The sequence below is a fragment of the Triturus cristatus genome, chromosome 1_2, assembly GCF_964204655.1.
Source record: "Triturus cristatus chromosome 1_2, aTriCri1.1, whole genome shotgun sequence".
In the NCBI taxonomy this organism is placed as follows: domain Eukaryota; kingdom Metazoa; phylum Chordata; class Amphibia; order Caudata; family Salamandridae; genus Triturus; species Triturus cristatus.
The window spans coordinates 725,655,755-725,680,416 of NC_140580.1; the positions used below are offsets into that span (position 1 = coordinate 725,655,755).

The 24,662-nt window shown below is 42.9% G+C and overlaps 1 protein-coding gene across 8 annotated transcripts in view; it reads left to right on the plus strand.

Moving 5' to 3' along the window:
• LOC146867905 (uncharacterized) overlaps nucleotides 1-24,662 on the plus strand; it is a 1,103,481-nt gene that overhangs the window by 14,166 nt on the left and 1,064,653 nt on the right. For 2 of the 8 annotated variants that reach the window (XM_085608616.1, XM_085608624.1), the window contains exons 2-3: nucleotides 3,747-3,831; nucleotides 19,374-19,564. The exons of 2 other annotated variants lie outside the window; for them this stretch is intronic. The gene's annotated coding sequence lies outside the window, so the exon portion shown is untranslated. Of the gene's footprint in view, nucleotides 1-3,746; nucleotides 3,832-19,316; nucleotides 19,565-24,662 lie in introns of all 8 variants that reach the window. 4 more of the 8 variants (XM_085608619.1, XM_085608625.1, XM_085608620.1 and 1 more) reach the window with 3 other exon arrangements.

Here is a 24,662-nt window from a genome sequence, read left to right on the forward strand (position 1 = left end):
TGTAGGAGGTCTAATGCCCTTTTTAACTTTGGATTGCTAGAGAGGAAGAAGGTATTGTTGATTTATCCACTAGTGTTAGTACGACATTAAAATCTCTTACCAGTTCTATGCCAGGTCTAGCATCATCACTTAGTGGGCGGGCTCATTCATTATTGGGTCAAAGTCACAGAACACAGTGTAATTAGGTATCTACTTCCATGTTTACAGTTACCCACCTCTCAGCCTTATCTTTTTGACATCTTATGTCTCTATTTTTTCACCCATTGAACTGCAAAAGTTGCGCTGAAGATCGTGTTTTCTTGTTTCCTTCCACCATTTTAATTTTTTTAGAAATCTTTCTATTGAACAAGCTCAAGATATAGTACATATGTTCACAAATGTGCATGTATATCATTACAATAGATTGAATCTGTAATACATAATCGGGTATGTGAGCGCCACTCCATTTCCCTCAAACATTCCAACCGTAATATCACTACGGGAGACCCTGTTGGCGACTCGGAGTGTGCATATACATTGGACAGCTCAGTCTTTACATAGTGGTAGGCAGTTGTAACATATATTTCAGCTCGCCTTATGTCTCCCTATATCGACGCCACGGTGACCAAATCTTCTCCCATTACTTAATACATCCCCTGCTCTTGTACACAGTTTCTTCAGCTCGTTGGCACCAGTCTAGATACTTTTCCCACCTTCCACCGTTTTCAAAACACCTAGACCCATGAGCAGACCAATGGGTCACTTGCAGAATTATGATATCCATGGGTCTTTTGATAGTAATATCTGATTGTGTGTCTCTTTTTTTGTAGCCCTCCTATCTCCTCTCAGTTTTCCCACTTCCCCAGCCCCATCCCTAGTCCTAAGCCTCCATGTCCCTTACCATTTCTACCTTCTACCCTCAACACCACCCACTAATAGGCAAATGCTGAAGCAACATTTTCCTATTTGAAGAAGGCCCAACAGATGGTCCTGCACCTCAGTAATCAAACTTGTCTCTAGCCAACTGGCACACCTGAAGCACTTTAGTTTAGGTGTGGTTCTCACATATTTAATTTCTCCCTCCTTTGAAAAAAAATCATGCTAGGATATCCATAATTCTAGTATATACATTCTACACCACAGAATCTATCCCAAATCTAGTCTCTCCTTTATGCCATTTCTGGAACTGCATTTTTTACACCATAAATGTAGAAATATGTCTAGCTCCCCCCCTTTAGTATAAGACTCCTAGTTACTTTGTGTTTTGGTCAAAGTCAAAAATTTTGCTTTATTCGGTTAAAATTTAAAACCATCAAAGCACATAACAATAATTCATGGTGTGAGTAAATACAAAGAGATTCACAGAAAATTTAAATACAATACATTGGCACCTAACACAATAAAAGTATGTCATTTTAAATAATTCAATATTATTACGCATCAATAATACCAATTCTACATCAACATTCCATCTTCAACATTTAAAATCAATACTCCTAAGACATAGGGAGGATTTACTGATCAGATTGTGCCCTATTTCTACACCTAATTGCCCCTGTAATGAAGCTAAGCTACCCCAAAACATACCAACGGAGTCTCAAGCATTTGTAGGTAGACCAGTGCAGGCCTCACTTGCTCAAAGTTAAAATTCTTGAGTATAGGCAAAATATATTTTTTGCGCTGTACAGAGTAGAATTTACAGAAGAAAACCATATGCAACAAATTTTGTTCAGAAATGTTATCACAAGGGCAAAACCCCAGGGTTCCCTCTTTGAAAAAACCCTTAGGGTAAGCCAAAAGCCAGGGAAGCATGCCATGCTTAAACCTTATTAGCAAAAACAGATGGAAAGGTTTGCTAATATAGGTCAAGTATGACTGAATCTCACTACCTGTACTTAGCATGACAAACCTCCTAACTGCCGGCTTTCCCAATTCTTCTTCCTCCCTCAATAACATCGCTTTACTCAAGAATTGGCTCTTAAAGGCCTTTATTTTCGTTTTACTCAATGCACATGGGCTATCAAACAATTCAGAACAGCCAAGTGACTCCAAGTTACTTTTAATATATCGAAACCATGGGATAGACATAGCCTCATCAAGGGACAAACAATCTTGGATAATAAGATGGCTTAAATTTGGAGGTTGCTGTGCCCACACTCTAAGCCAACCTAATAATGGTGCCACAGAAATTTGATCAGTAAGATAACCCGCCCCCAGATCTTCGTGTATGTTAAAAATAGGAGCAGAAGGGGGAAGTGACAACAATTTGCGAAAAAAGGTATTTTCCACTGTTTGAATTTCGGGTGAAGCCTTATAACCCCATACCTCACTACCATATAGGGCCATGGGTACACACTTAGCTCTATAGATTTTCATAAGAGCGGGTAGGGGTTTACACCCCAAACGTTTTGCAAAGCCCAGCAGCGCCCCTGTGGCTCTAGCGAGAATGTTCTTTTTCTGGGCGCATTGCATAACCCAAGATCTTCTGTCATCAAATAAGATCCCCAAATATGGGTAGGACTGCACCTTTGTCAGCTCCTGCCCATTACTGAAGAATTTAACCCTTTTCGCCCTCCCCGAACCTATTGTCATGGAATGTGATTTTTTAAAATTTATTAATAGATCTAAAGAGACCATAAAATCATTAAATCCATTTAAAAGAACTTGTAAGCCTCTCGATGTTCTTGCCAATAAAACGGTGTCGTCGGCATATAATAACGCGGGGATCAATTTTGAGCCGGCTTTAGGAATATCTTTACTACTTGAGCTCAAAACTTCACCCAGATTATTAATGTAAAGCGAGAAGAGCAGGGGAGTAAGAATACACCCCTGCCTAACCCCACGCTTTACCTGCCAAGCATCTGACAAACTCCCGTCTTCACTATAGCGGACGACGGCGGTAGTGTCCTCATGGATGACTGCCAGAAAAGATATCAATACTGGGTCAAGCCCCAAAGCAACTAAAGCAGCCCATAATTTTTGACGGTTAACAAGGTCGAAAGCAGTGGATAAATCCATAAAAGCTAAATGAAGGCCCCCCTGCTTCGCGACCGTGTATTTCCCGATAATAAGATGCAGATTCAGGCATTGACCCACTGTACCCTTTCCATGTCTGAACCCATATTGTAGGTCAGAAATAATAGATTTATCGTCCAACCAATTTGTTAATCGAGCTAAGACAACTTTACCCATTATTTTCATGGCAGAATCCAAGAGAGAAATGGGCCGATAGCATGCCGGATCTTCTCTTAGCCCTTTTTTAAATAATGGGACGATAACTGCTTTGCCCCATGACTTAGGAGCACCGGCCTTAGAAGCCGCGTTAAAAACGGCAGTTAAAAGTTTTGCCCAGAGCCCTGGGTCTGCCCTATAAAGGTCCGCCGGAACACCATCCGGGCCTGGGGCTTTACTTTTTGCCATCGTCTTAATTGCCTCCAGGACTTCTTCTTCCTTAAAAAGGATTCTAGAGGCTAAATTACTATCCGCATAGTTCACCGGGTTAAGATCTTGAATCTCTGAATAAGGACCACTAAAATGGGCCACCCATCTATCTGGCGGAATGAGACAGTCCTTATTAGTACTCTCCAGCTCATTGAAAAGTGGACTATTAATCACCTTCCAGAACTGGGTACTATTTGTCAAAAGACTAGCGTCTGAAATTTGTCCCATGCCTTATTTCTTAACTGGGTTTTCCTGTCCTTAATTGCTTTTTTGTAGGACCTTCTTGCCACTGCAATCTTATTTGAATCTTTGTCTCTTTCTTTCAGGGCCAACATAAGTGCAAAATGAGCACTAGAACAAGCCTGGTCAAACCAATTTTTAAATTTCTTGGGCCTTGGTATCCCGTGAATGGTAAGTTTGGCCACAACTTGTTTAGTTATCCTATCAAAGGCACTGAGGATTTCCGTAGGTTGCGCCACATCCGACAGACATAAAGTAAAATCCTCGTTATTATTATTGTATAAATTCTCAAGGAAGTCTGCCGGGGTAATAACCTCCCATCTCAGGCGTCTACCCTGACTAGTAGAAACTATATTTTTATTAGAAATCAAAGGCAATGCGAAATCCTCCGATAAGGCCTTCACTTTGATTTCCATCGTAAGAGGATTATGATCGCTTAAGACATTTTGAGTAACAGAAAAGGAACCTATTAAGTCCCACAAAGGGCGAGATATAAAGATATAATCAATTGTACTATAATGGCCTTGACCAGTGAACGTAGGAACACCAGACAAAAAGTCTTGGGCGGGCGAATATAAATGAAGGGCTGAAACCATACTCTCCAGATATAACCCGCCCTTGGAGTGTTCAAAATGGATAGCCTCTTGCTGGCAAAAGTCATAATTACTAAAACCATAACAATTAAGATGACATACATGAATATTAAAATCGCCAAAAAGTAAAAGAAAATAAGGTGTGGCATTCTTTGCATCATACTCATCCAGGAATGTGAGCAGTGCTTTTAGATGTTCTAATTCGTCGAACCTGGTAAATGAATTATAAAAATTTACCACTAAAAATGAGGGCAAATTAGGACCTTCAAGTTTTACTGCCAAAATGTGTGAGGAATTAGTCACTAGAAGTTCTACGCTATATAGTAGCTTTAAACTAAATAATAACAAAAGACCCCCTCGAGCTCTCCCCATAGAGGAGGGCATGGCATAATTAATGAAAGACTGATACCCATCCAAATAAAAGGGGTCGTTTGCCTCCCATGTTTCTTGAAGGGCAATTATATGATGAGTGGTAAGGAAATCCCTCCAATTTTTATCGTCTCTTTTAGAACGCAAACCAGCGATGTTACATGATAGTGTCATAATTTTATCCGTCACTGGGATACTCCCCACACATCCCAACTCTTGGGTTAAGATATTCTCCAGATTAGGTGGAAGGGCTTGAGAATCCGCTTCCACTCTATAAACGGTAGATACGCCGCTCAAATTACCAGTAACGTTAGTAGGAACTATGCCACTCCCAACCAACAGAACATCCTCAGTGTTCTTCTGCATAATTCCTTTCTCATTAGCTGGCTGCGAGGGTAAAGTGAAATCTATCAGGTCATTACAATTAGCCCTATCTTCCGTTACGGGCTCCCTGGAGGATAAAGACCCAGGGTGATTAGAAGGGACTGTTCTAGTTACATAGTTGTGGGTATAATCACTATCCACACTGAGTCAGTCATTGACATCTAAGGAGCTAAGGGCCTCATATCTATTACTTAATACCAGTGATTTGCTAACAGGTATGAACTGCGAAGTGTACACTCCAGTTCTTACAGGCCCTTGATTGTGAGGTGGGTAAAAGAAACCCAGCGGGAGGACGTTAACATAATCCTGATGTATTCTAATCGACCCAGCCTGCCTCAAAATATGGTCAACTATGTCGGGGGAACTAAAATTCACTACAACACAATCACCCTTAAGCGACTTGTTGGACTTCCCCACCCACGTAACCCTTCTCACCATTTTAAAACAGTCATATAGATGGCTCCCCAAAACTGTCTTACCCGCCAAATAATGAAGGGCTTTATTTTTTAGTGAGGACCAATGCTCTTCCCTGCCATCACAAATTTTCGGAACATTAGCTAAGATAACAGTGTAAGGACAAGCCTCCGGCGGCAAATGCAAAGGATGTTCCTTACGACTGTTCTCCACAGGTGGACTTAATTTTTCAGTCTGCCCCCTCAACCCCACATTGTTAGCACAGTTTGTTCCCAAAACCAATGGTGGAAGGTTTGAATGACCAACAACGGGGGCCGCCATGGAATCAGCCAACTCCGAAACTCTGGAAGTAACTACACTTAAAGGGTGGAGTTCAGATGTATTTTGCCTCAACAATGATACGTTCTGCCCCGCTATGCAACGTTCGATCAGAACGAGTCTATCATCTATCTTGTTAAGTCTGTCCATAACTGGCGATATAATGGCTCTCAATCGCTCTTCCATAAGCTTAATCAAACCAGCCGACTTATCCCCCAATGCGACAGCTTCCCCTTGGTCAGAACACTCAATACACCCATTGCCCTTATCCACCGTTGGCTGAGTCGCCAAACTACCTTCCTGTCGATCCTGCCCAAGTACAGAATCTTTAAACCTGGGTTGCTTAGCTTGTTGTCGACTTCCTTTAGGGGCATTATTTGCTTTTCTCTTTCCCTTAGATGTTTTAACAAGGGCAACAGGAGGAATCTTTAGCTGCCTAGTTCGTGTAACTGGAGGAGAAAAAGGGGGGGTAGAAACATTCATAAGAAGGGGCGTGATAGCAGGACTGGACTCTAAACCAGAGCACAAAGAAGGAAGATTTGTGGCTTGCACAGCACCTATACCTAAAGTAGGATCACCAGAATGTAACTCCAAATTAAGCTGGGTTAATGGCTCAAAAGATAACCTCCTTTCCACCATTTCAATTTCCCTAGAAACGGCATTTTCTACTTTTTTGAGGTAGGCATCTAATGTCCCCGTGCCCCCTGTAGCAGAGCCCTTACTTGTATTTTTTGCCATAACCTACACGGATCAAAGTCCTGCGTGCGCTTGTTGCAGCAACCAGTTCCAAATGGTCCACAAAAGGCAAACCTTGAATACCCGCTGCTCAAGGGTAGACCCCAACTCTACGATCAACTCACCAATGTTAGGGGAGTGGCCCAGCCCGGCCTTGTCCGGCCCCGGACGGCCACAGACGGCCCACCCTTTGCCCGGGCTTAGCCCGGCGCCGCCCGCGCGCGTCCCGCGACGCGGAGGGAGCCTCCTTCACTTAAGCGCCTCCGGGCGCGAAGATTCGATTCAGCTGGTGAGCGCTATGCCCTCTGGGAGCTGTAGTCTCCCCCTGCGATGGCCGCACGATGTCAGATAGCGGCTGCAGGGGAGACACACAGCGTCAGGGACCCAGGGGCAAAATGGCAGGTAGGAAATAAAATGCTCGTGATCCCTTCCAGGCGAGGACAGCGTCTGAGTAAGCACCCGCTCTACCGAGGGAGCCTCCTTCACTTAAGCGCCTCCGGGCGCGAAGATTCCATTCAGCTGGTGAGCGCTATGCCCTCTGGGAGCTGTAGTCTCCCCCTGCGATGGCCGCGCGATGTCAGATAGCGGCTGCAGGGGAGACACACAGCGTCAGGGACCCAGGGGCACAATGGCAGGTAGGAAATAAAATGCTCGTGATCCCTTCCAGGCGAGGACAGCGTCTGAGTAAGCACCCGCTCCACCGAGGGAGCCTCCTTCACATAAGCGCCTCCGGGCGCAGATTCGATTCAGCTGGTGAGCGCTATGCCCTCTGGGAGCTGTAGTCTCCCCCTGCGATGGCCGCGCGATGTCAGATAGCGGCTGCAGGGGAGACACACAGCGTCAGGGCCCCAGGGGCAAAATGGCAGGTAGGAAATAAAATGCTCGTGATCCCTTCCAGGCGAGGACAGCGTCTGAGTAAGCATTATCTGGGCTTCTGTTGAATCAAGGATAAGAAGCCTTGTGGCTTTGCAACCTAATTAAATGTCTGGATTTCTCCTTTCAAAAGAATGCACAAAGTTAATTGCTGTAAATCCCGGCATAGCGGTGAAAAGTCTTACTCACTTGCCTTTTCTAAGATATTAGTACTTTAATGCACTAACCATGAGCAAAAACAATGATTGTACATGGTGAGGCTACAAGCTTTGGTTTTTGAAAAGGGATATGATTGCTCCAGCTATTATTATTCCCTTTGTTACTCACATCCTTATTAGGTATATATTCTTTATAATGCATTTCAATATCCTTAAACCTTTTTCACTCTTAAGCCCCCTTTCAAATTGAACACTTCTTTAAGTTTACCTTTTCGATTTCCTCCTGAAGCATCTGAAGGTTTTGTATTCCATGTAATCCTCTTCTGCTGTGCTAGGTGGTGAGTATTCCAACTTGCTTGGGCCATCTCAGTGGCAGTCTCAATACAAAAGCAGACGGCCTTTCTGCTCTGTACATTGTTGCCCCTAATGTGGCTCGCTCATTGGGCTTGCCCCTGTAACTCACTTTTGGTTTCCATTTCCATGTCAGGAAAGGTAGGGTCATAACCAGTTCCTGTCCCCTCCATCAGGATGTGGGAAGACTTGCTCGCAGCTGCCATATCTAAAGTAAAAGGACTTCAAAGCAGACAGAAGCCCAGTTCCAGTCTACATCATTGCTCCGAGTAGGAGGAGGCAATCATGACTTTTTCTGGATGTAGCACAATTTGGGCTTTCTCCAGGCCATTCCACCAGTCGACCAACGGTGGCGCATCCAGTCCCTCTGATGTGCTTATAGTATTCCCTCGTCTTCATTATTTGGAGGCCTTATCCCAAACTGAGATAGGTGATATGGAAGGGCAATTTTCCTCAGGTCTACGGAGCACGGTAAAAAGTTGCGTAATCCGGCATATTTGAAGATCAACCCTATTTTTATCTAGCTTTTGTCTCTAATAGCCAGATAGCAAAGGGTTTCACCTGAAGAGTTCATGGTCAACTTGCCTGTGTGCACATTGGTGTCTAGTGATGAAGAAGGAGTACCTGCAAAGCGGGGCTCAGCTTCAGAACTGTTATAGCTGCAGTCTCATGACGGCCATTTTCTTTTCTCACACCCACTGTACTATTGAAACCCCTGGGCCAGATGGCCTGATATGTTATTTATGATGAGCAAATACTTTGGTTCACCCAAACATATCATATACAAAGAGCTTTAAATGGCAGGTATCATTTGATTCTGAGTACCTGTAGTCCGCTAGTTGAAAGAGAGAGTACCGGCACTTAGAGAGGCAATAATTCTCATGAGTGAGTACTGGTAATTCTAAGTAGCAAACAAATACTCTAAAACAGTGAGTATCTGCACTTCTATATGTGCATTTTAAGCATTGTGTATAAGTATCCGTTTCTTGGTGTTTGTTTTTGAACTGATTTATGTAAAGTTTACATTGATCAGAGTAAAAGGACCCTGGACTTTGACTAGGTATGACCAGTATGCCTGAAAGATGCCCTTAAATGAATCATAAAAACAAATTCCTGTATGTTTGGAAGGAATCATGCTTCGAAAATAGAAATAAAGTGTCTTGGGCGCCATTTTTAAATTTTGTGAATATCAAAGAAAGAGGTTTTGTTCCAAACAGAATGTTAGACCTGGCACCTTGGCGTGGGTCTCCCTTCCATTTTTTGCTGTTGCCTCATGTGTTTTTGCTGGTGTTAGATGCTCAGGGCACTGTGCCACTGCTGTCCAGTGCCACAGTGCAAATGCTCCCTATGGTAAATTGATGTATGATTTGTGATTCCGTGATTGGTTTGTTTGGTTTACCTGTCAGACCCTAGTACAGTGCACCAGGAGTGCCCAGGGCTTGTAAATCCAAATGCTGCTGGTGGGCTTGCAGCACTAGTTGTGCCACCCACAGAAGCAGCCTGTAAAAGTGTGTCTAAGGTCTGCCATTGCAGAGCCTGCGTGCAGTCTGGTACTGTCATGCTGACTGGGCAAGTGCACCCACTTGCCAGTCCCTAAACCTTCCCTTTTCTTCATATCAGACAACCCTATGGTCGGCCCAAGGGCAGAGTGCATTGTAAGTATAAGGTAGGACATGCCCTGGTGTGTGTGGCAAGTTCTAATAGTGAATTACAGCCATTTTCGTTTTTCATTATTGCAAGGCTACCTATTCTCCATAGGCCAGAATGGGCAGTTTGATTATTACATCTTATAATCCTAACTGACTCAGGGAACATGGTAGAAATTCGAATTTAGTATGCCTGAACTCAGAATGATAAAATACATCTTTTAGTGAAGTTGGTTTTAACATTCTGTATTTAAAAATGCCACTTTTAGAAAGTAGGCATTTTCTTGTCTAACCATTCAAACCTGCCTCTGCTAGGCTGTGTATTCCTTGTCTGTAGTTTGAGTGACAGGGCTGGGGAATTACAGGAGAAAGGGTGAGGCAGCCCAGTGGTGAATAGAGAGATCTGCATCTAGATGGGAGGGAGGAGTTGCACCTGAGACCTGAATAGGGCTGTGCCTTCCCACCACAATGCTGGCTCTACCTCCTGTGGTGCGTCTGATGTCTCTGCCCTGCACTCTGAAAGGAAAGAAGGAGTCATGTAAACAAAGTACTCCAGGACTGACCAGAACTGGTTTGAACAAGGCAAAGGCCCCTCTGCCCTCAGAGGACAAAGGATTTTGGGGTATAAGTATTGGGACCCTGATCCCAAGAATTTAGATCACTTTTGGAAAACAAGAAGAAACCTCTGCTGAGGAGAGGAACCAAGAAGAAATTGAGGAGAGACTATCCCTGAAACTGGGGGATTGGCCTGCAGGGGTTGCCTACTGCCAAAGAGAGGAGAAAGGAACTTTGTGTGTACTTTTGCTCACCTTGTGAAGGATCTCCAAGGGCTTGGAAAAGAGCTTGCCTCCTGCTGAAGTCTCAGGGACAACAGACTTCAACCACCAGCTCCCCAGAGTTCTTGGGAAGTGCCTGCTGCTGTTCTGGGCCATCTGAGGGACTGCGTGTTGCAAGGAGCTGGAAGCGCGACTCACGGAGAAGAAGCGCGTCGCAGCCGCTGCCGTCGCATCACTGAACAAGGGTGTCGCCGCTGTAGCTGTCCCATTGCACCGCATCACGAGGAGCGCCAACCAACACCGAAGAAGCGTGTCGCCGTCGCAGCCATCGTAGCTGACACATTGCACCGCATCAAGAGAAGAGTCTCGCATTGAGGAAGAAGCGTTTCGCCGTCGCAGCCGCTGCCGTCGCATCTTGGATGATGCCGCTGTAGCTGTCACATTGCACCGCATCAAGAAAAGCGCCTCGCATCCACGGAGAAGCGTGCCGCCATCAGAACTGCTTCCGTCGCATCTCTGAACAAGGGTGTCGCCGCTGTAACTGTCGCATCGAGCGGAAGCGGCTCGCATCGCTGGAGAAGAGTGCCACCGCCAAAGCCGCTGTCGTCGCATCACTGGACAAGGGTGTCGCCGCTGTAGCTGTCGCATCGAACCGAGATCTCTCGCAACATCAGAGAAGCGGGCCGAATCAGGAAGATCTTCACGTCTTTATTTCTTTGCACCAAACTTTCATCGCATCAACATCATTGCAACACTTTCGTTGCCCTGCGTGTTGCATCTAAAGGTACATTGACTTAAAGTGTCGAATTTAAGAACTAAAGAGAACTAAGCTAATACTACTCTCTTAAAGTAACAGTATTGTGGATTTTTGTCGTTTATGGACTTGTGGTAAATCTATATAAAGAATACTTATTCTTTATATAAAACCTGTGTGGTGTCCATCTGTAGTGTTGTCACTTGATTACTGTATGTGTTCACAAATGCTTTACACACTGCCTCTGAGAAAAGCCTGTCTGCTCGTGCCAAGCTACCAAGGGGGTGAGCAGGGGTTATTTTAAGAGTTTACCCCTTTACCCTGACTAGAGGCGAGGGTCCCTATTTGTCACAAGTGCATACCTGTGCCAACTAGAGACCCCCCAGTCTAACACAGAAGATTTGTCAAGTTGTGTAAATGTTTACTGAGGTGGACCATCTGTTTCCTTTCGTGTGAGTTCCAGTGACTGCAGAAGCGGCCAGATGCACTAGTGCTCTTTCTCCCTGCTGGCATTCACTCTGCGTTTCCCAACATTCTCAGTAGTGCTTCTCCTAGTACTTTTCCTACTGCAGGTCCAACAAGCCATGAGCTCAAAGCTGTCAGCCCACTCCTGTTTTTTGGCTTTCTTTTGTTTGCCTCATTCCTCTGTTTTATCACATCACCCATATCCCTGGGCAGCAGGGTGTCAAGTGAGGAGGTGCTTGGGTGGAGAACAGGCTAGTAGTGGAGCTCATGCTAGTGTTGAGGAGAGTAAAGTGCCTGAAAATGTGGACTCCCCTGGAATTTCAGAGTACTGAACTGTGCAAGTGGACCGGTGTCAATTAAAGATACAGCGCAGTGTCCGGTGAGCAGGGGAGATAAGGTAGTCATTGTTTTCTTCTTGTGACACTCTTCATATGGCCACTCCCCAGTGTGGAGTGCAGTTTGTACTGCGTTCTTACATACTCACCCTTTTTGAGGGCAGGCTTTTTGATTACCAGTTTAGTGTTTTATGAGAGAATAACTAGTGAGTAGCCAGCTTGGCAAGGGAAGTCTGGCATGAATATTTAGTTTGTGGATTTTCTGGGCAGTTTTAAAACCTAAAGATCTAAAGGATTAACGATTTGTAGCGACTGTTTAGATTTTATATGAACCGAATGAAGAAATGTGATGATTATTAGGTTCTCTTATGAGAGGGATTATTTTGAGCTAATCTAATTGAATAGATCACTATACGTTTTGTGTATATTGTTTCTACCACCTACACTGGCATTTAGATTGATTTTCAAAAGATTTTGTGCCCTGTTAATGTGCAGCTGGTGCATCTGGTCTCTTCTGCTTTAGGTAGAATTTGGGCCAGCCCAGCCTTTCAACCATTTTTGTTAGTACTACACTTGATTAAGGCCATAAGGGGTCTCCACTGTTTGGTTCTTACTTTTTAATTGCACTTTTGGCTGACTATCTAGGCTTATTGGCATTAAGTTGTGTTGATCAGTAAGGATAGCATGCCTTTAATATTTTGAAACCTCTTAAGGAAGGGGGAACATCTGACAAGGCTCTATTACTCACCTGTTGCTGCCAACATTTTAATAACGGATTACAGTGAGGTGAATTATATTTCATGCCCCTCCTACCTAGCAGTTTCAGTGCAAAAGAGATTTTTAATTTAAAAAATCATAAAGGGTCCTTCTTCAAATTTGTCCCTGACATCTCCATCTGCCTTCCACACGTGAGAATTCTCTTCAGGTGGCTGATCACCTATCTTCCTCTCCTGTTCCGACGTCTGCTCCATTGGCTCCACATAATGTTTCCATCACTGAGACTGCTGAAAGCACTTTATTTAGTTCTTGTATTCCCATAATTGCATTTATTGCAAGCCAAGAGACTAAATGGTGTTGATGCTGATTTACCATCTTCTCAAAACACTATTTAGGGAAAATCCATCAACAATATTATAGCAACTACTTCATCATTACATTGCATGTTGTTGCTCAGAAATACCCAGAATGGCATCTTGGAGACAGTAGTTATTGTTAGTAATTTATAAATGGCGAGCTTAACCTCTATCCTTGATGAATTACGAGAAATAAATGATACATTCCTCGAATTTATAACTTTGTCAAAACTAGAAGACCATCAAGTAATAGAGAAACCATCTGGGACAGCATGTAGTAAAACAGACTAAGCATATGTTGCAAAATTGCCCTTTAAAGTACTCACGGCCAATGGGAGTTACCATTAATTTTATTCCTATCAACCAACTAGATATTTTTTTCTAGTAAAAAGCAACAAAAAAAAACGGACGGCGTCGTAACAATGTTCTTTGATAGTGATAATTGTCTAATACGCTGGATACATTGTCATGATGTAATGTGCCACATGTCTCATGCTCACTTATGTGACTTGTTGTTTAAACCAATAAAAATATATATTCTTTTTTAAAAAAGCAAAAAAACCTTGCCAGTTAAAATAGGAAAGAACGAAAATATTTTTTTTAAAACATCTTGAAGAAAAGTTTCACTTAGTGATAAAGCCCCAGTGAACTTTGTCTAACTGTCCAAAGACTAAAGTAATAAAGAATCTCAAACCTGTTAAGAGCTTTCAGGCTACACATGTGCTAAGTAAACAGTACTTACCAAATAATAACTCTAGTAAGATGTTTTGTGCTTCACCAAATTTGAGGAGAAATCTTTCCCGTAGAATAGTGGACTATGGAGCAAAATTAGCAAGATCGGAATTTAGAATCTATTTTGACAGAGCAAGAGCTAGGAAAAGGTCAGCCAAGCTAAAGTCTATTAATCACCAGTGTATTCTGGCATACTTTAGTCATCTTCCGAATTTGAAATCAAATATTTCTTCTGACATTACTTGCATGAGAGCTATAGAAGAAAGAGACAGTAACAAGGCGGAATTTTACTCTAATTTCGTTGATCAAGAAGCCATGAAGAATTGTAAAAATTTCCCAAACGAGGGTCTAATGTTGGTTCATGAAGCCAGAGTACAATATGAGTTTACTTCATCTGTATATACAGTAAGGTACTTTCGTGTTTCAATCCTTTATTAATTTTGCTGTGACCTATTCAAGAATACAAGAACGTTTTCAAATGGTGGTAAATATATATAACGGCACAATATCAACCAAGAGTCAAGCAGCACTTCAGTGATCATAACATGATGCCCTGGAGGGGCTAACAGTAATAAAAAGCAGAACAATAAGCGCGGAGGTGGGAACACAGACAATGAAAATTAGAAATTATTGAATAGTGAGTTTGGTAGGGGACATGATGCGTCATGGTGCTGAGGTCTGAAGTATCATGTAAAAGGAGCAGATGGGTGGACAGTGGGTGAGATATGCTTAACTCCCCCTCAATTGGTCCCAGATCCGGGTCCAAAAGTCTTGTACGCTAGTGCATTCCCAGAAAACATGAACTATATCGCAGTCCAGCTCTCCGCATCACCACCAACAAGAATCCGCGCTGAGATGGGCTATGCAAAGTTTCACTGGAGACGAGTGCCGGCGATGGAGGATTTTAAAATAGCTGTTATTTAGTCGCTCCTCTTGTAACCCCTTGTTATAGTCCGCAAGGAGGGTTTTCCATTCATCCTCCAGGAATTGTGTAGTGTGTAGTGTGTCTGATGTGGCAGTGGAAAAACAAGAAAGATAGCATATAATCCCGCAATAACCAACCCAAAATTCCTTTAGGTATGGAAGTACTGAGTAATGCGGGAACTAGGCAGGTCGATATGTGTTATCCCCAGATAGTAAACAGAGCATGAAACAGTTGAGTGTATCACCACATCTGGGAGAGGGGGATATCATACTCTCACCTCAAATCTGGAAATTCCTTAAGGGAGCCGTTAAAGATCAGGTCGTCAATATGGCGAATTCCAGGTGGATCAAGAAAGAAGAGCAGATCTCCTTAAACCCACCCCCGTTATTTGGGTAGTTCACTACCCACCTCAATGAATAATCACACATCTTGTCCGGTTAACCCTCAAGCTATGACACAGAGCAGAGAGGCTTAACTTAGGGCAATGTGTAAAGTATTTATGCAGTCTCAAAACAGTAAGAAATAAAGCACACAAAATTATAAAAATCCCAAACCAAATTAGAAAAATAGAGTAAAATGTAATAAACAAAATGGCAAAAATTCATAAGCGAAAACCAGAGATATGAATGTTTAAAGTTTTAAATAATAGTCGTGTCACGGTAGACTGCGACCTAGGCACAGCATGAGGCTGGCGCTATGGAGTGCAGATCAGATACACAAAGCACGTTCGTCCTGGTTAAAGATTTTAACTTCTTACTTTAGTCCTTTAACTCCCACTCCACCACAGGCGTACACTTCTAAAGACCCCCAGGATCTCAAGGGAGGCACTTAAAGATTCAGTCAGGCAGAAGTCAATAGCGGGGCCAAGTCCAGTTGCCACTGGTCAGCTGAGCAGTTGCAAGAAAGGACACTTGTAGCTTGTTATATCCCTATAGCATTCGGGTGGTGAATTCCTATCACCCGACACCCTTTGGGGCTAGAAGTTTTAAAGTCTGTTTTGTTCATTAGACAACTAGACTTTAAATGAAGGGAAAAGCATGGACAAAGCAGTGCTGGCAGCCAATCAGGATGGCCAAAGTATAACCTGTTAGTATGGGAAAGGTGCGAGGTCTTGTGATTGGCCAGGACCAGGGCCTGGTCAATAAATCCAGACTGCTCTCCCAGGCTGGATTTATTGAGGGAACACTGAGCTCACCCCCAGCAAAACACCACCTTCTGTCAGTGAACACAGCCAGTGGCGGAGTAAGAGAGAGGGTCTCTACTGGTATTGGCTGAGTCAGAGACTTCAGAAAATGCAGCCTGCATAGGCTTTAGCTCAAAGAATGAGACACTAACCCCAAGAGCCATCGAGAAACTTTACATGAGGGCAGGTCAACACTGCTCCTTACAGCACAGTTCCTGTATGAGAGGTAGGTGGCCTCTTAGACTTTCCACTCGCACCCACGCCTAGAGCCCCTTGCTCCTCAGAGTTGTCTCTTGGGCACGTCCCTTGGCATTATCTTCTAGTCCAGCCTTGAGTCCTTTCAAGACTTTAGATCGGGTTGAGCCTTCTGTTATATTTTTCTCACCTCCGGTTAAAGTGTGCTGGTGAAGTACTAGTGGTCCCACTCACTAGCGGCGTCCCCCAGGGCTCCTCCCTAAGCCCGACGCTTTTTAATGTCTATATGGCCCCCCTAGAGGATGTGGTAACACCATTCAACATCAAAATGGTGAGCTACGCTGACGACACCCAACTAGCCGTCTCCTTGTCCCAGCTGATTGACCACCCTGAAAATCTAACTAACTGCCTCATAGACATTCACAGCTGGATGAATGCCTCATCACTGAAATTGAATGGGACTAAGACAGAGGTAATGCTACTCGGCAAGCAATGGACAACTATCCCGCCTACAATATGGCCCGATGTGTTCGGAGAAATTCCCCCTCCTAAATCTGAAATCAAGACACTCGGGGTGTGGCTTGAGCCACAGCTTACGATGAAAACCCAGGCAACCAAGACCTCAGGCACATGTTTTGGACTCATGCGCACGACCCGTAAAATCCTGCCAGTACTCCCACCTATGTCCAGAAAGCTCCTTATCCAAGGCTTAGTGTTGTCCCGTTTGGACTACAGCAATCTGGTCTATCTGGGAGCCCCTGAGGCGACCATCACGAAACTCCAGCGGACTCAGAACGCGGCAGCACGCCTGATTACCAACACCGCCTCCAGAATATCCGCCAAGCCAGCCCTCAAAACCCTGCATTGGCTCCCTGTGCGCCAAAGGGTGCACTTTAAGGCAATGTGTACAACACACAAGCTTTACAACGGATCTGGTCCAGCGATCCTAAGTAAAATGATCACACCTTATACAGCAACCAGATCACTACGATCTCAAAAGGAGAATCTAGTCTGCATCCCCAGATTCAAAAAAGCCCGCACAGGAGGTCGACAATTCTCCGTTCAGGCAGCTAAGGGCTGGAATGCACTGCCTCGCGCCCTCAGACTGGAATCCAACTACCTTGCTTTCCGCAAAAATCTTAAGACCCATCTGTTTCCCAAATAACACCCTTCTGTCACCTCCCCTCTCAACAGGAATTCAAGTTTTATAGCGCGGGGATGCCCATGGGTCACCAGGCGCTTTAGAAATCGCTAAAATAAATAAATAAATAAAATAAATAGCAGAATAGCATCTAAAGAAAAGAGAAAAACAGAAACGACAATGCAAAATGCTATTTACTCAGCTACTGCATAGTTTAATAGCTCTTCTATGTCCCTCTCGCACTTTGGCAAAAAAATGTAACTTCAGAACTGTACTGGACTCTATTACAGTCTAGAGGTCGCTCAGACAGACGACCACCATGGGAACTGGCGAGCACAGGTACCTATCTTCTTCAACAAACGTATTTCATTATCACGGACCTGTCATCAGAGTTCCTTCAATCAAAGAGCTCCATATCCCAGTAGCAGTGGCTGTATTATGATGTGGTTTAAAGTCAAGGGTGCAATTCCTCAGGTGACATGTCCTCTTTACACCTGAAACGGTCGAGTTAATGCTCAGAGGCTCACAGCAGCAGATGGGGTACCCTGACCATGAAAATAAGAAAATAAAAGAGGAACTCAGCAGAAAATTTAAAAAAACAATCAGAATTATTAGACTGAATACACAAGGAAATCAGAGTTTTAAAAGAAGGACAGGGAATGTGTGTAATGGTAAAAACAAAATGAGCAAATTAAATAAAGGCAGTGAACAAATACTCAAACGATGTATGTTGAATGGTAATAGTAGTGTGCATAATCTGCAGGTCATTGGTACCAATGTTTTTGAGATAGTTTCCTTGGTCAGTAATGAACTACAAAGATCCAGGGTCACACATTTAAATTCCAGTAAGAACACTGTGTACATTATGCAGATCACAGTGAATTGAATGATCACAGTGAATGAACCTACATCAGAGGTTTGTGTGTAACCTATTGGTTAAGTATAACAAGTCTTTTCATTTTCCAATTCAAGTTAAATACCTCGCTCCCAGCTGGCCGTTGTAGCATGAGTTCAGCAGAGCTCTGGTGTTTAAAAGAGGACACTTAAAAACAACACTGACACATTTACTCCTAAATTCACGCCATTGTCACAGTGTAGACCACCGCCGCTCCCCAGCCCCTGGATATGATTGTAAGAACATCAGATGGAAGTATTGTCGTAACAGAATGCACACCTATCAATGGGTCTTAGGATGGGAGCATGATTTTGTGATAAATGCAATGCAACATGATACATGCCACATGAGACACCATAGATCCTGCAAGACATGTACATAGTATGTCAAAAACACTTCCCAGTCAGCATTTTGCCTCCAGGAGCTATTTCTGTACTTTATGAAAATCTTTTACAAGTTACCCGCCTGTCAAGTGTGTGCAGAGCACAGTGATACAATTGTGCACCTCCTGTACTAGACGCAAACAGATGTTCATGCAAGGGCTGCATAGCCATGCACTGAATATCAATATTTGTTGCAGTAGAACAGGATCTGGAATGCCTTACTCCCAGAAACGAAACGGAACCCCTCTACTTTCAAAAAAGATGTGAAATAGATTCTCATGTCTAAATTTACGTGAACTATTTTTATGTCCTGGTTTTTAATTACTACGTTGTATTGGACCTCCCTCAACAAGAGTTGAACTATATTCTCAGGGAGAATATGTTTCTAAAAACTATGTATATAACCTTGTAATGTATATGTTTATCTATTGTTAGCTATTTCTGTGTACTAGACTCAATCATATATTTTTCTACTATACTGTTATCTGCTCCTTATATCTTTCTTGTAAAGCGCTCTGATACCCGCAAGGTTCTTGTTCGCGCTATATAAAACTCTCAAAATAAAATAAAATAAAATAAACACACACAAAATTGTACTATGGCTGCATGTAGTGCATCATACTCCATTGTGGGTCGCAGAAACCAGTTAACAGATGGGTAACATGTTACACAGTGGGTAGTGCTTGGTTGGGAGGGTGTTATACTTGCAATGAATCCTTTCATGCAAGGTTTTTGGTATTATGTGAGTAACCAGTGGTGTTCTTATTTTGCGTTAGCTTAGTGTTTAGCAGTGTGATGGAGGTAAGATTATGAGGTAGGTTTCAATTCTCCGGTGTCGTTTTGGGTGACTACCTAGCCCTCAACCCACATTCTGTGCTTGATTCAGCAATTAAGACAGTTAGTCTGGGGAAGGAACTTGATTCCGCAGAAGATGCTGAGGCCTGAGAGGGAGGGCGAGGCCACGGCCTTTCTTTGTATCTCCCCAACGTGCCTCAACACCGGATTTTTTTTTCAGATACCTTGGAGAACCTGCGGCAAACATATTTTTTCAATTGAGGTTGCACCCATTAAAGAAAAGTTCAACTTCTTTCATGCGGCCTGTCTCGTGAACTGGCATGCGCAGTTCCTCTCCACAACTCGATCCCTTGCACAGCTCGGCGCAGCAGTTACAGCCAATGATCAAGCGGTGGAAATCTACAATTTGAGGTACTGTTGTTGCTCTCTGGGCAGTCTGAGAAGAGAAGAGTGCATTTAGATTTCCCTCACAGTTGATGCCTATTAAGATACACGCTCGCTTATAGCCCTGCTCGATTTGGAGTAACGAAAACTTTATAATTGAAATGCACCTTCCATTACTTCAACCATAGTGTTTTCTCTATCCCCAACTGAGACTATTTCACACGGGCCTGAACAACAGTTGTTTTCTCAAGAAGACACTAATCAATATTTTATTTGTGATATATTTTATCTATATCAACCTCAAAAGGGCTATTTCGCACTAACTTTGCCTGAAGAGCTGGGAAAAGCTAAATATTTTTTTTTACTCCTTTTGGGCTCTAATTAATCCCCTAGAATATCGTATATTAAAAAAAGAGGGGAATTCAAAAAGACAAGATGTGGTGTAGAGGGGAAAAAAAGAGAAGACAATCATATGGAAAACACATAACAGAAAAAAAGTGCCACAGAGGGTTATGTAAAGTAATATCAATGGGAAAGAACAAGACGTAGGAGGGAAAAAAGGAGAGAAAGGAAGAAAAGGAGAAAAAAAGGAGGGGACGAAGAGGAAGGAAAGAAAGGAAAAGAAAAAGTAAAATATCTTCTGATGACTTCAAGAGTCTATGAATTATTTTATTTTTTTTAAACTCTTTTTATTAACAGAGCTCAAGAGACCATACATTCCAAGAACATTTCCATTAGTACATCGTGGAGCGACCACAGAAGATCAATAGCAGTATGTTCATGAGGGAGTAAAGAAGAAATTTACATATCCATCAAACGTCTATTCACCCATACCCAGCCCTCTGTACTTTCTCCAGGGCGCCCACACTCTTTCCCATTTTTTAGCACATTCCCTACTTTTATACACTCTTTCTTCGGCCCGCTGACACCAATCAAGATCAAGTTTCCACTCCTCCAACTGCTGAGGTTCAGGCGCCCCCCATCCTCTGGCAATATTACGCTTTGCAATTCCCGCTGCCAGAGCCAACCATATTCCCACATATCTGGACCAGTCAGATTCACCTTTGATCATCAGTAAAAGCCACTTTGGATCCAAAGGGACAGTCTCTCCCACCACTCTGGACATAGTATCAGTGATTTCCTGCCAGAATTGGACTATCTCTGTACATTCCTATAGAATCGCAAGAAGCTACCCTCCCACTGACATCCCCTGACACACAGCGCTGTCGGGATCCTACCCCATGTGTATAGGTGGGTGCGAGGATAATAAGTGCGGTGTAAAATCTTAAGCTGCACTAGTCTAAATCTGGAGCGTATTGCGATCTCTCTGGGGCTCTGAATTGCCTATTGCCACTCTTCGCTGTCGATGCTGCCAAGATCTGTGACCCAGGCCTCTCGGAGGGTAATCAGGGGGTCTTGTACATTATTTATCAATTTGCGGTATATCGTGGAGGTCGGTTTCTCAGTAATGGGGTCAAGTAGCAGCCTGTCTTCTAACAGGGAGTAGTCCGTAACCGAGGTATTACTATGTATGTGGGTGCGCAGAGCATGCAGGAGTCTCATATGGTGGTATCTCTGGGACTGGTATAGGTTATATTCCCTCTGGAGATCTTCAAACGTGAGGGGGGGAATCCCCTTTCCATACCTCTCCCAGCTACTCAATACCTATCAGTTTCCACCCTTTAAAGCCCGCCACTTCACGCAACGGATCACCCATCCACAACGAAGTCCTACCGGTCAGTTTCCCCCCCATCCTAAAAGTTTTTTAACCTCTCTCCAGCACTGTAGCACTATTTTAGTGTGTTCAGGCCACTCCGGACGCGATCTCCTAGAATAAAAGAGGGGTTCACAATTCCGTCCTGGCATGACGGCTCTATCTAGTCTGTAGACCGGGTCCTCCACATCTACATATACCCAATACTTTATAACCTGAAGCTGCGAGGCCCAGTAGTATAGCCTGATGTCTGGAATTGCCAGGCCACCATCATATACTCCCTTCTGTAACTTGTGGAGCGCAATTCTCGGGGAGCCACCCTCCCACAACAATGTTCGAACCAGCTGTGTTATTCGTTTAAAAACGGTCGGGGACCGGGTATGGAGTATTCTGGAGAATATAGAGAAGCCTCGGTAATGTCTTCATTTTAAAGAGAGCTGCCCTACTCATGAGTGAGAGCGGGAGAGTGAAAAGTCTATGGATTATTAACGCTTGCTATATCTGGGAGACATACCTCTCTAGCTAAGTTGATATCAGACACTCAGACCTAAGACTCATCCTCACAATAATCTCATTTTTTCTTTAATATCGCTGACCTGGACCCTGGGCAAAGTAGAGGAACATTCATACCACTTGATCAATTATAGGTTCATGTCGAAATTCAAACACATCAGACATTTATCATACAATGAGGCTTTAATGTCAGATGCAGTTCAGAAAGACCCCTCGACCGATATGGCAAGCTTCCCAGGTCTTCCACCATCAGCAATGGATACACTATTTAAGCAACTGTTCGACATTAAGAATTTGATTAGTCCAGTAAATAATGCAGTATCTGTGACTGCCGTGGAAGTACAATCTTTAAGGGGGGTGTTAATCAATTTTAATCACGCATGTGAACAACTGATGATCACCTCACTGAAGTTGAAACAAGTCTCTGTAAAACTCCTGAACACGGTCAATATATTTGGCATCTTCCACAAAAACAATCAACTTGGAAGACCGCAGCAGAGGGACAATATCAGAATTATTTACCTTCCTGAACAATTGGAAACAAGACGACATCATGCAATTCTTAAATAACATAATCCCCGCATTGATGAAATTTACTTTGTCGCCTTAACTTGAATTTTAACTCGCTCACCGAGTATGCTCAAAAACATCCCCTGTACTACACAAAATCATCACATCCTGGCCCGCTGTCTACATGATCAACATGCGCAACAAATCATCACAGAAGCAAGAAAGCATGGGCCATACATCTATGACAAAGCACAAATTATAATTACTGCACATTTTTCAGCTCCTGCTAACATCTTCGTCCTAGACTGAACAAAAGGGATACCAAATTCAGACTCCTGGAAGCAGCAACCATGATCATAACATATCAAGGAAAAAACTTATTTTTTTAACCCTCATGACTTAGAATCCTTTCTAAATGACTTTGACGAAAATGAATCGGAAATGGAACACAAGGCTTCTTCTTCATCAGTTACATGTAACCTGAACAGTAACTATGCCTCAGATTCAGACAAATGTGGTAGATGGAGAACTGTAACTGGTAAGTTGTCTCATAGTGATAAACTTAAAGCTTGGAAAGGGTCACAACCAAGAGACAAATTAAGATCGCCATTGAAATCATGAACCTAGACAATTCTCAAAATCACAAGAATCACAATTTTCGCTCTATAAAATTTAAATGTATCTATTACATCTTTACAATGCATTGTATATCTGATTATTTCTTTTTTTTACAACTAGAATGCATTCTGCAACTACTAAATCTCATGCATTGTTCTTTTTCCTATTTTGTTTATGATTACTCAAATTTATTGGTATCTTGTTTACTATTATATTACTTCCTCAATTTTATTTCTCAACTTAGATGATGCACGGGGTATTATGACTTAATCTTTTTAGAGCTTGTGACAACGCACCACCCCCTCGTTCCACACCGTCTCATATGCACCTTCCCCAGCTAAAAGAATTATAGAACACATATTGTTGTCTAATCACTTTGTGGTAGACATACTACTTCTTATTATTCATATTCTTGTTCTTGTTATTTTTACAACCACTAGGATAACAACTTCATATAATACCTGACAGTAAAATACTATAGATTCAGAGTTTACTGTCACAGCAGCACCATATCCTGCATTTATATTATTTTATTCCTTCTACTCGGCCTTATATATATCGCCCAACTTGTACTGCTCATACTCTCCCATATTCTCTTTTTTTCTTTCTTTTTTCCTAATACATAATTACACTATCGTTCTGAAATCTACTTGCAATACGCTAATCATTTCATGCATTCTTCTCATATGAAATCACTAAAGATCACATTTTGGAATGCACACGGTCAAACACATTTTATCAAGAGAAAGAAAATACTTACTTATATTAGCCAGAGCAAACGTGATATTGCATTATTACAAGAAACCCATCTTACCTCACAAGAAGATTGTGTTGGCCATGTTATACATGCAAGCATCACTCCTAGTACGACATCCACTGACTCTACACCGCAAAGAAATGTGTTGCCATTCTTTTTATTAAACCCTTACCCTACAAGATACTGCAAACGAGTGAAGATTTAGAGGGGAGATATATTTTTGTTAAACTCCATATTTACGATACTTTCTTACTAGTGGGATCAATATATGCTCCGCCAGATTCTAAAACTGCTTTTGTAGGAGGAGACTGGAATGTTACCATTGACCAATCCATTGACAGATTAGGGAAACCAGACATTCATCACAATGAAGACAGATACATGTTATTCGGCTTTATCAAAGACCACTGTGAGACGTTGGCCTGGTATATGCTGTCCACTAATTAAAGTGGGCACACTGTACCTGTCCAAACAACCCTTATGGTGATTAGGTCAAAGATAAACTTTATTGAAAGCTATCCTAGTGGTAGCTTTGGAGAGCAGCCTTCAGGCTAAGTCTTGAAGGAATGTTAAGCACCTTGTTTTACCAGAATGCAACCGTATAGTATTGGTTAAATTAAAGGGAAACCACACAGTAGTTATAAAAATATGTATTTATTATCTATAACACTCTCTAGTATCTTCTACAGGAGGATAGAACACAAATCAAATAATACAGTTGCAAAGAATCAAACGTAAGTATCATAATATACAGTGGGCTCCAGTGGGAGACCAAATCATATACTAAATAAGTGGTATAAGAACCACAACTCGGGACTAGACTTAGTCTAGGAGGTGTAGAATTGCTGGGACCCCAAGGAACCACCCGAGGTGAGTGAGTAGGGACCCCACGGAGGACGGGTGCAGAGTGAGAACACGCCCACGTGCCCTGTACAATTCAATGGGAAAGTCGCGGTTTGGAAAATTAGGGATTAAGGACCCTTCCCAGCAGATTACGAAGACAACCCTTGGAA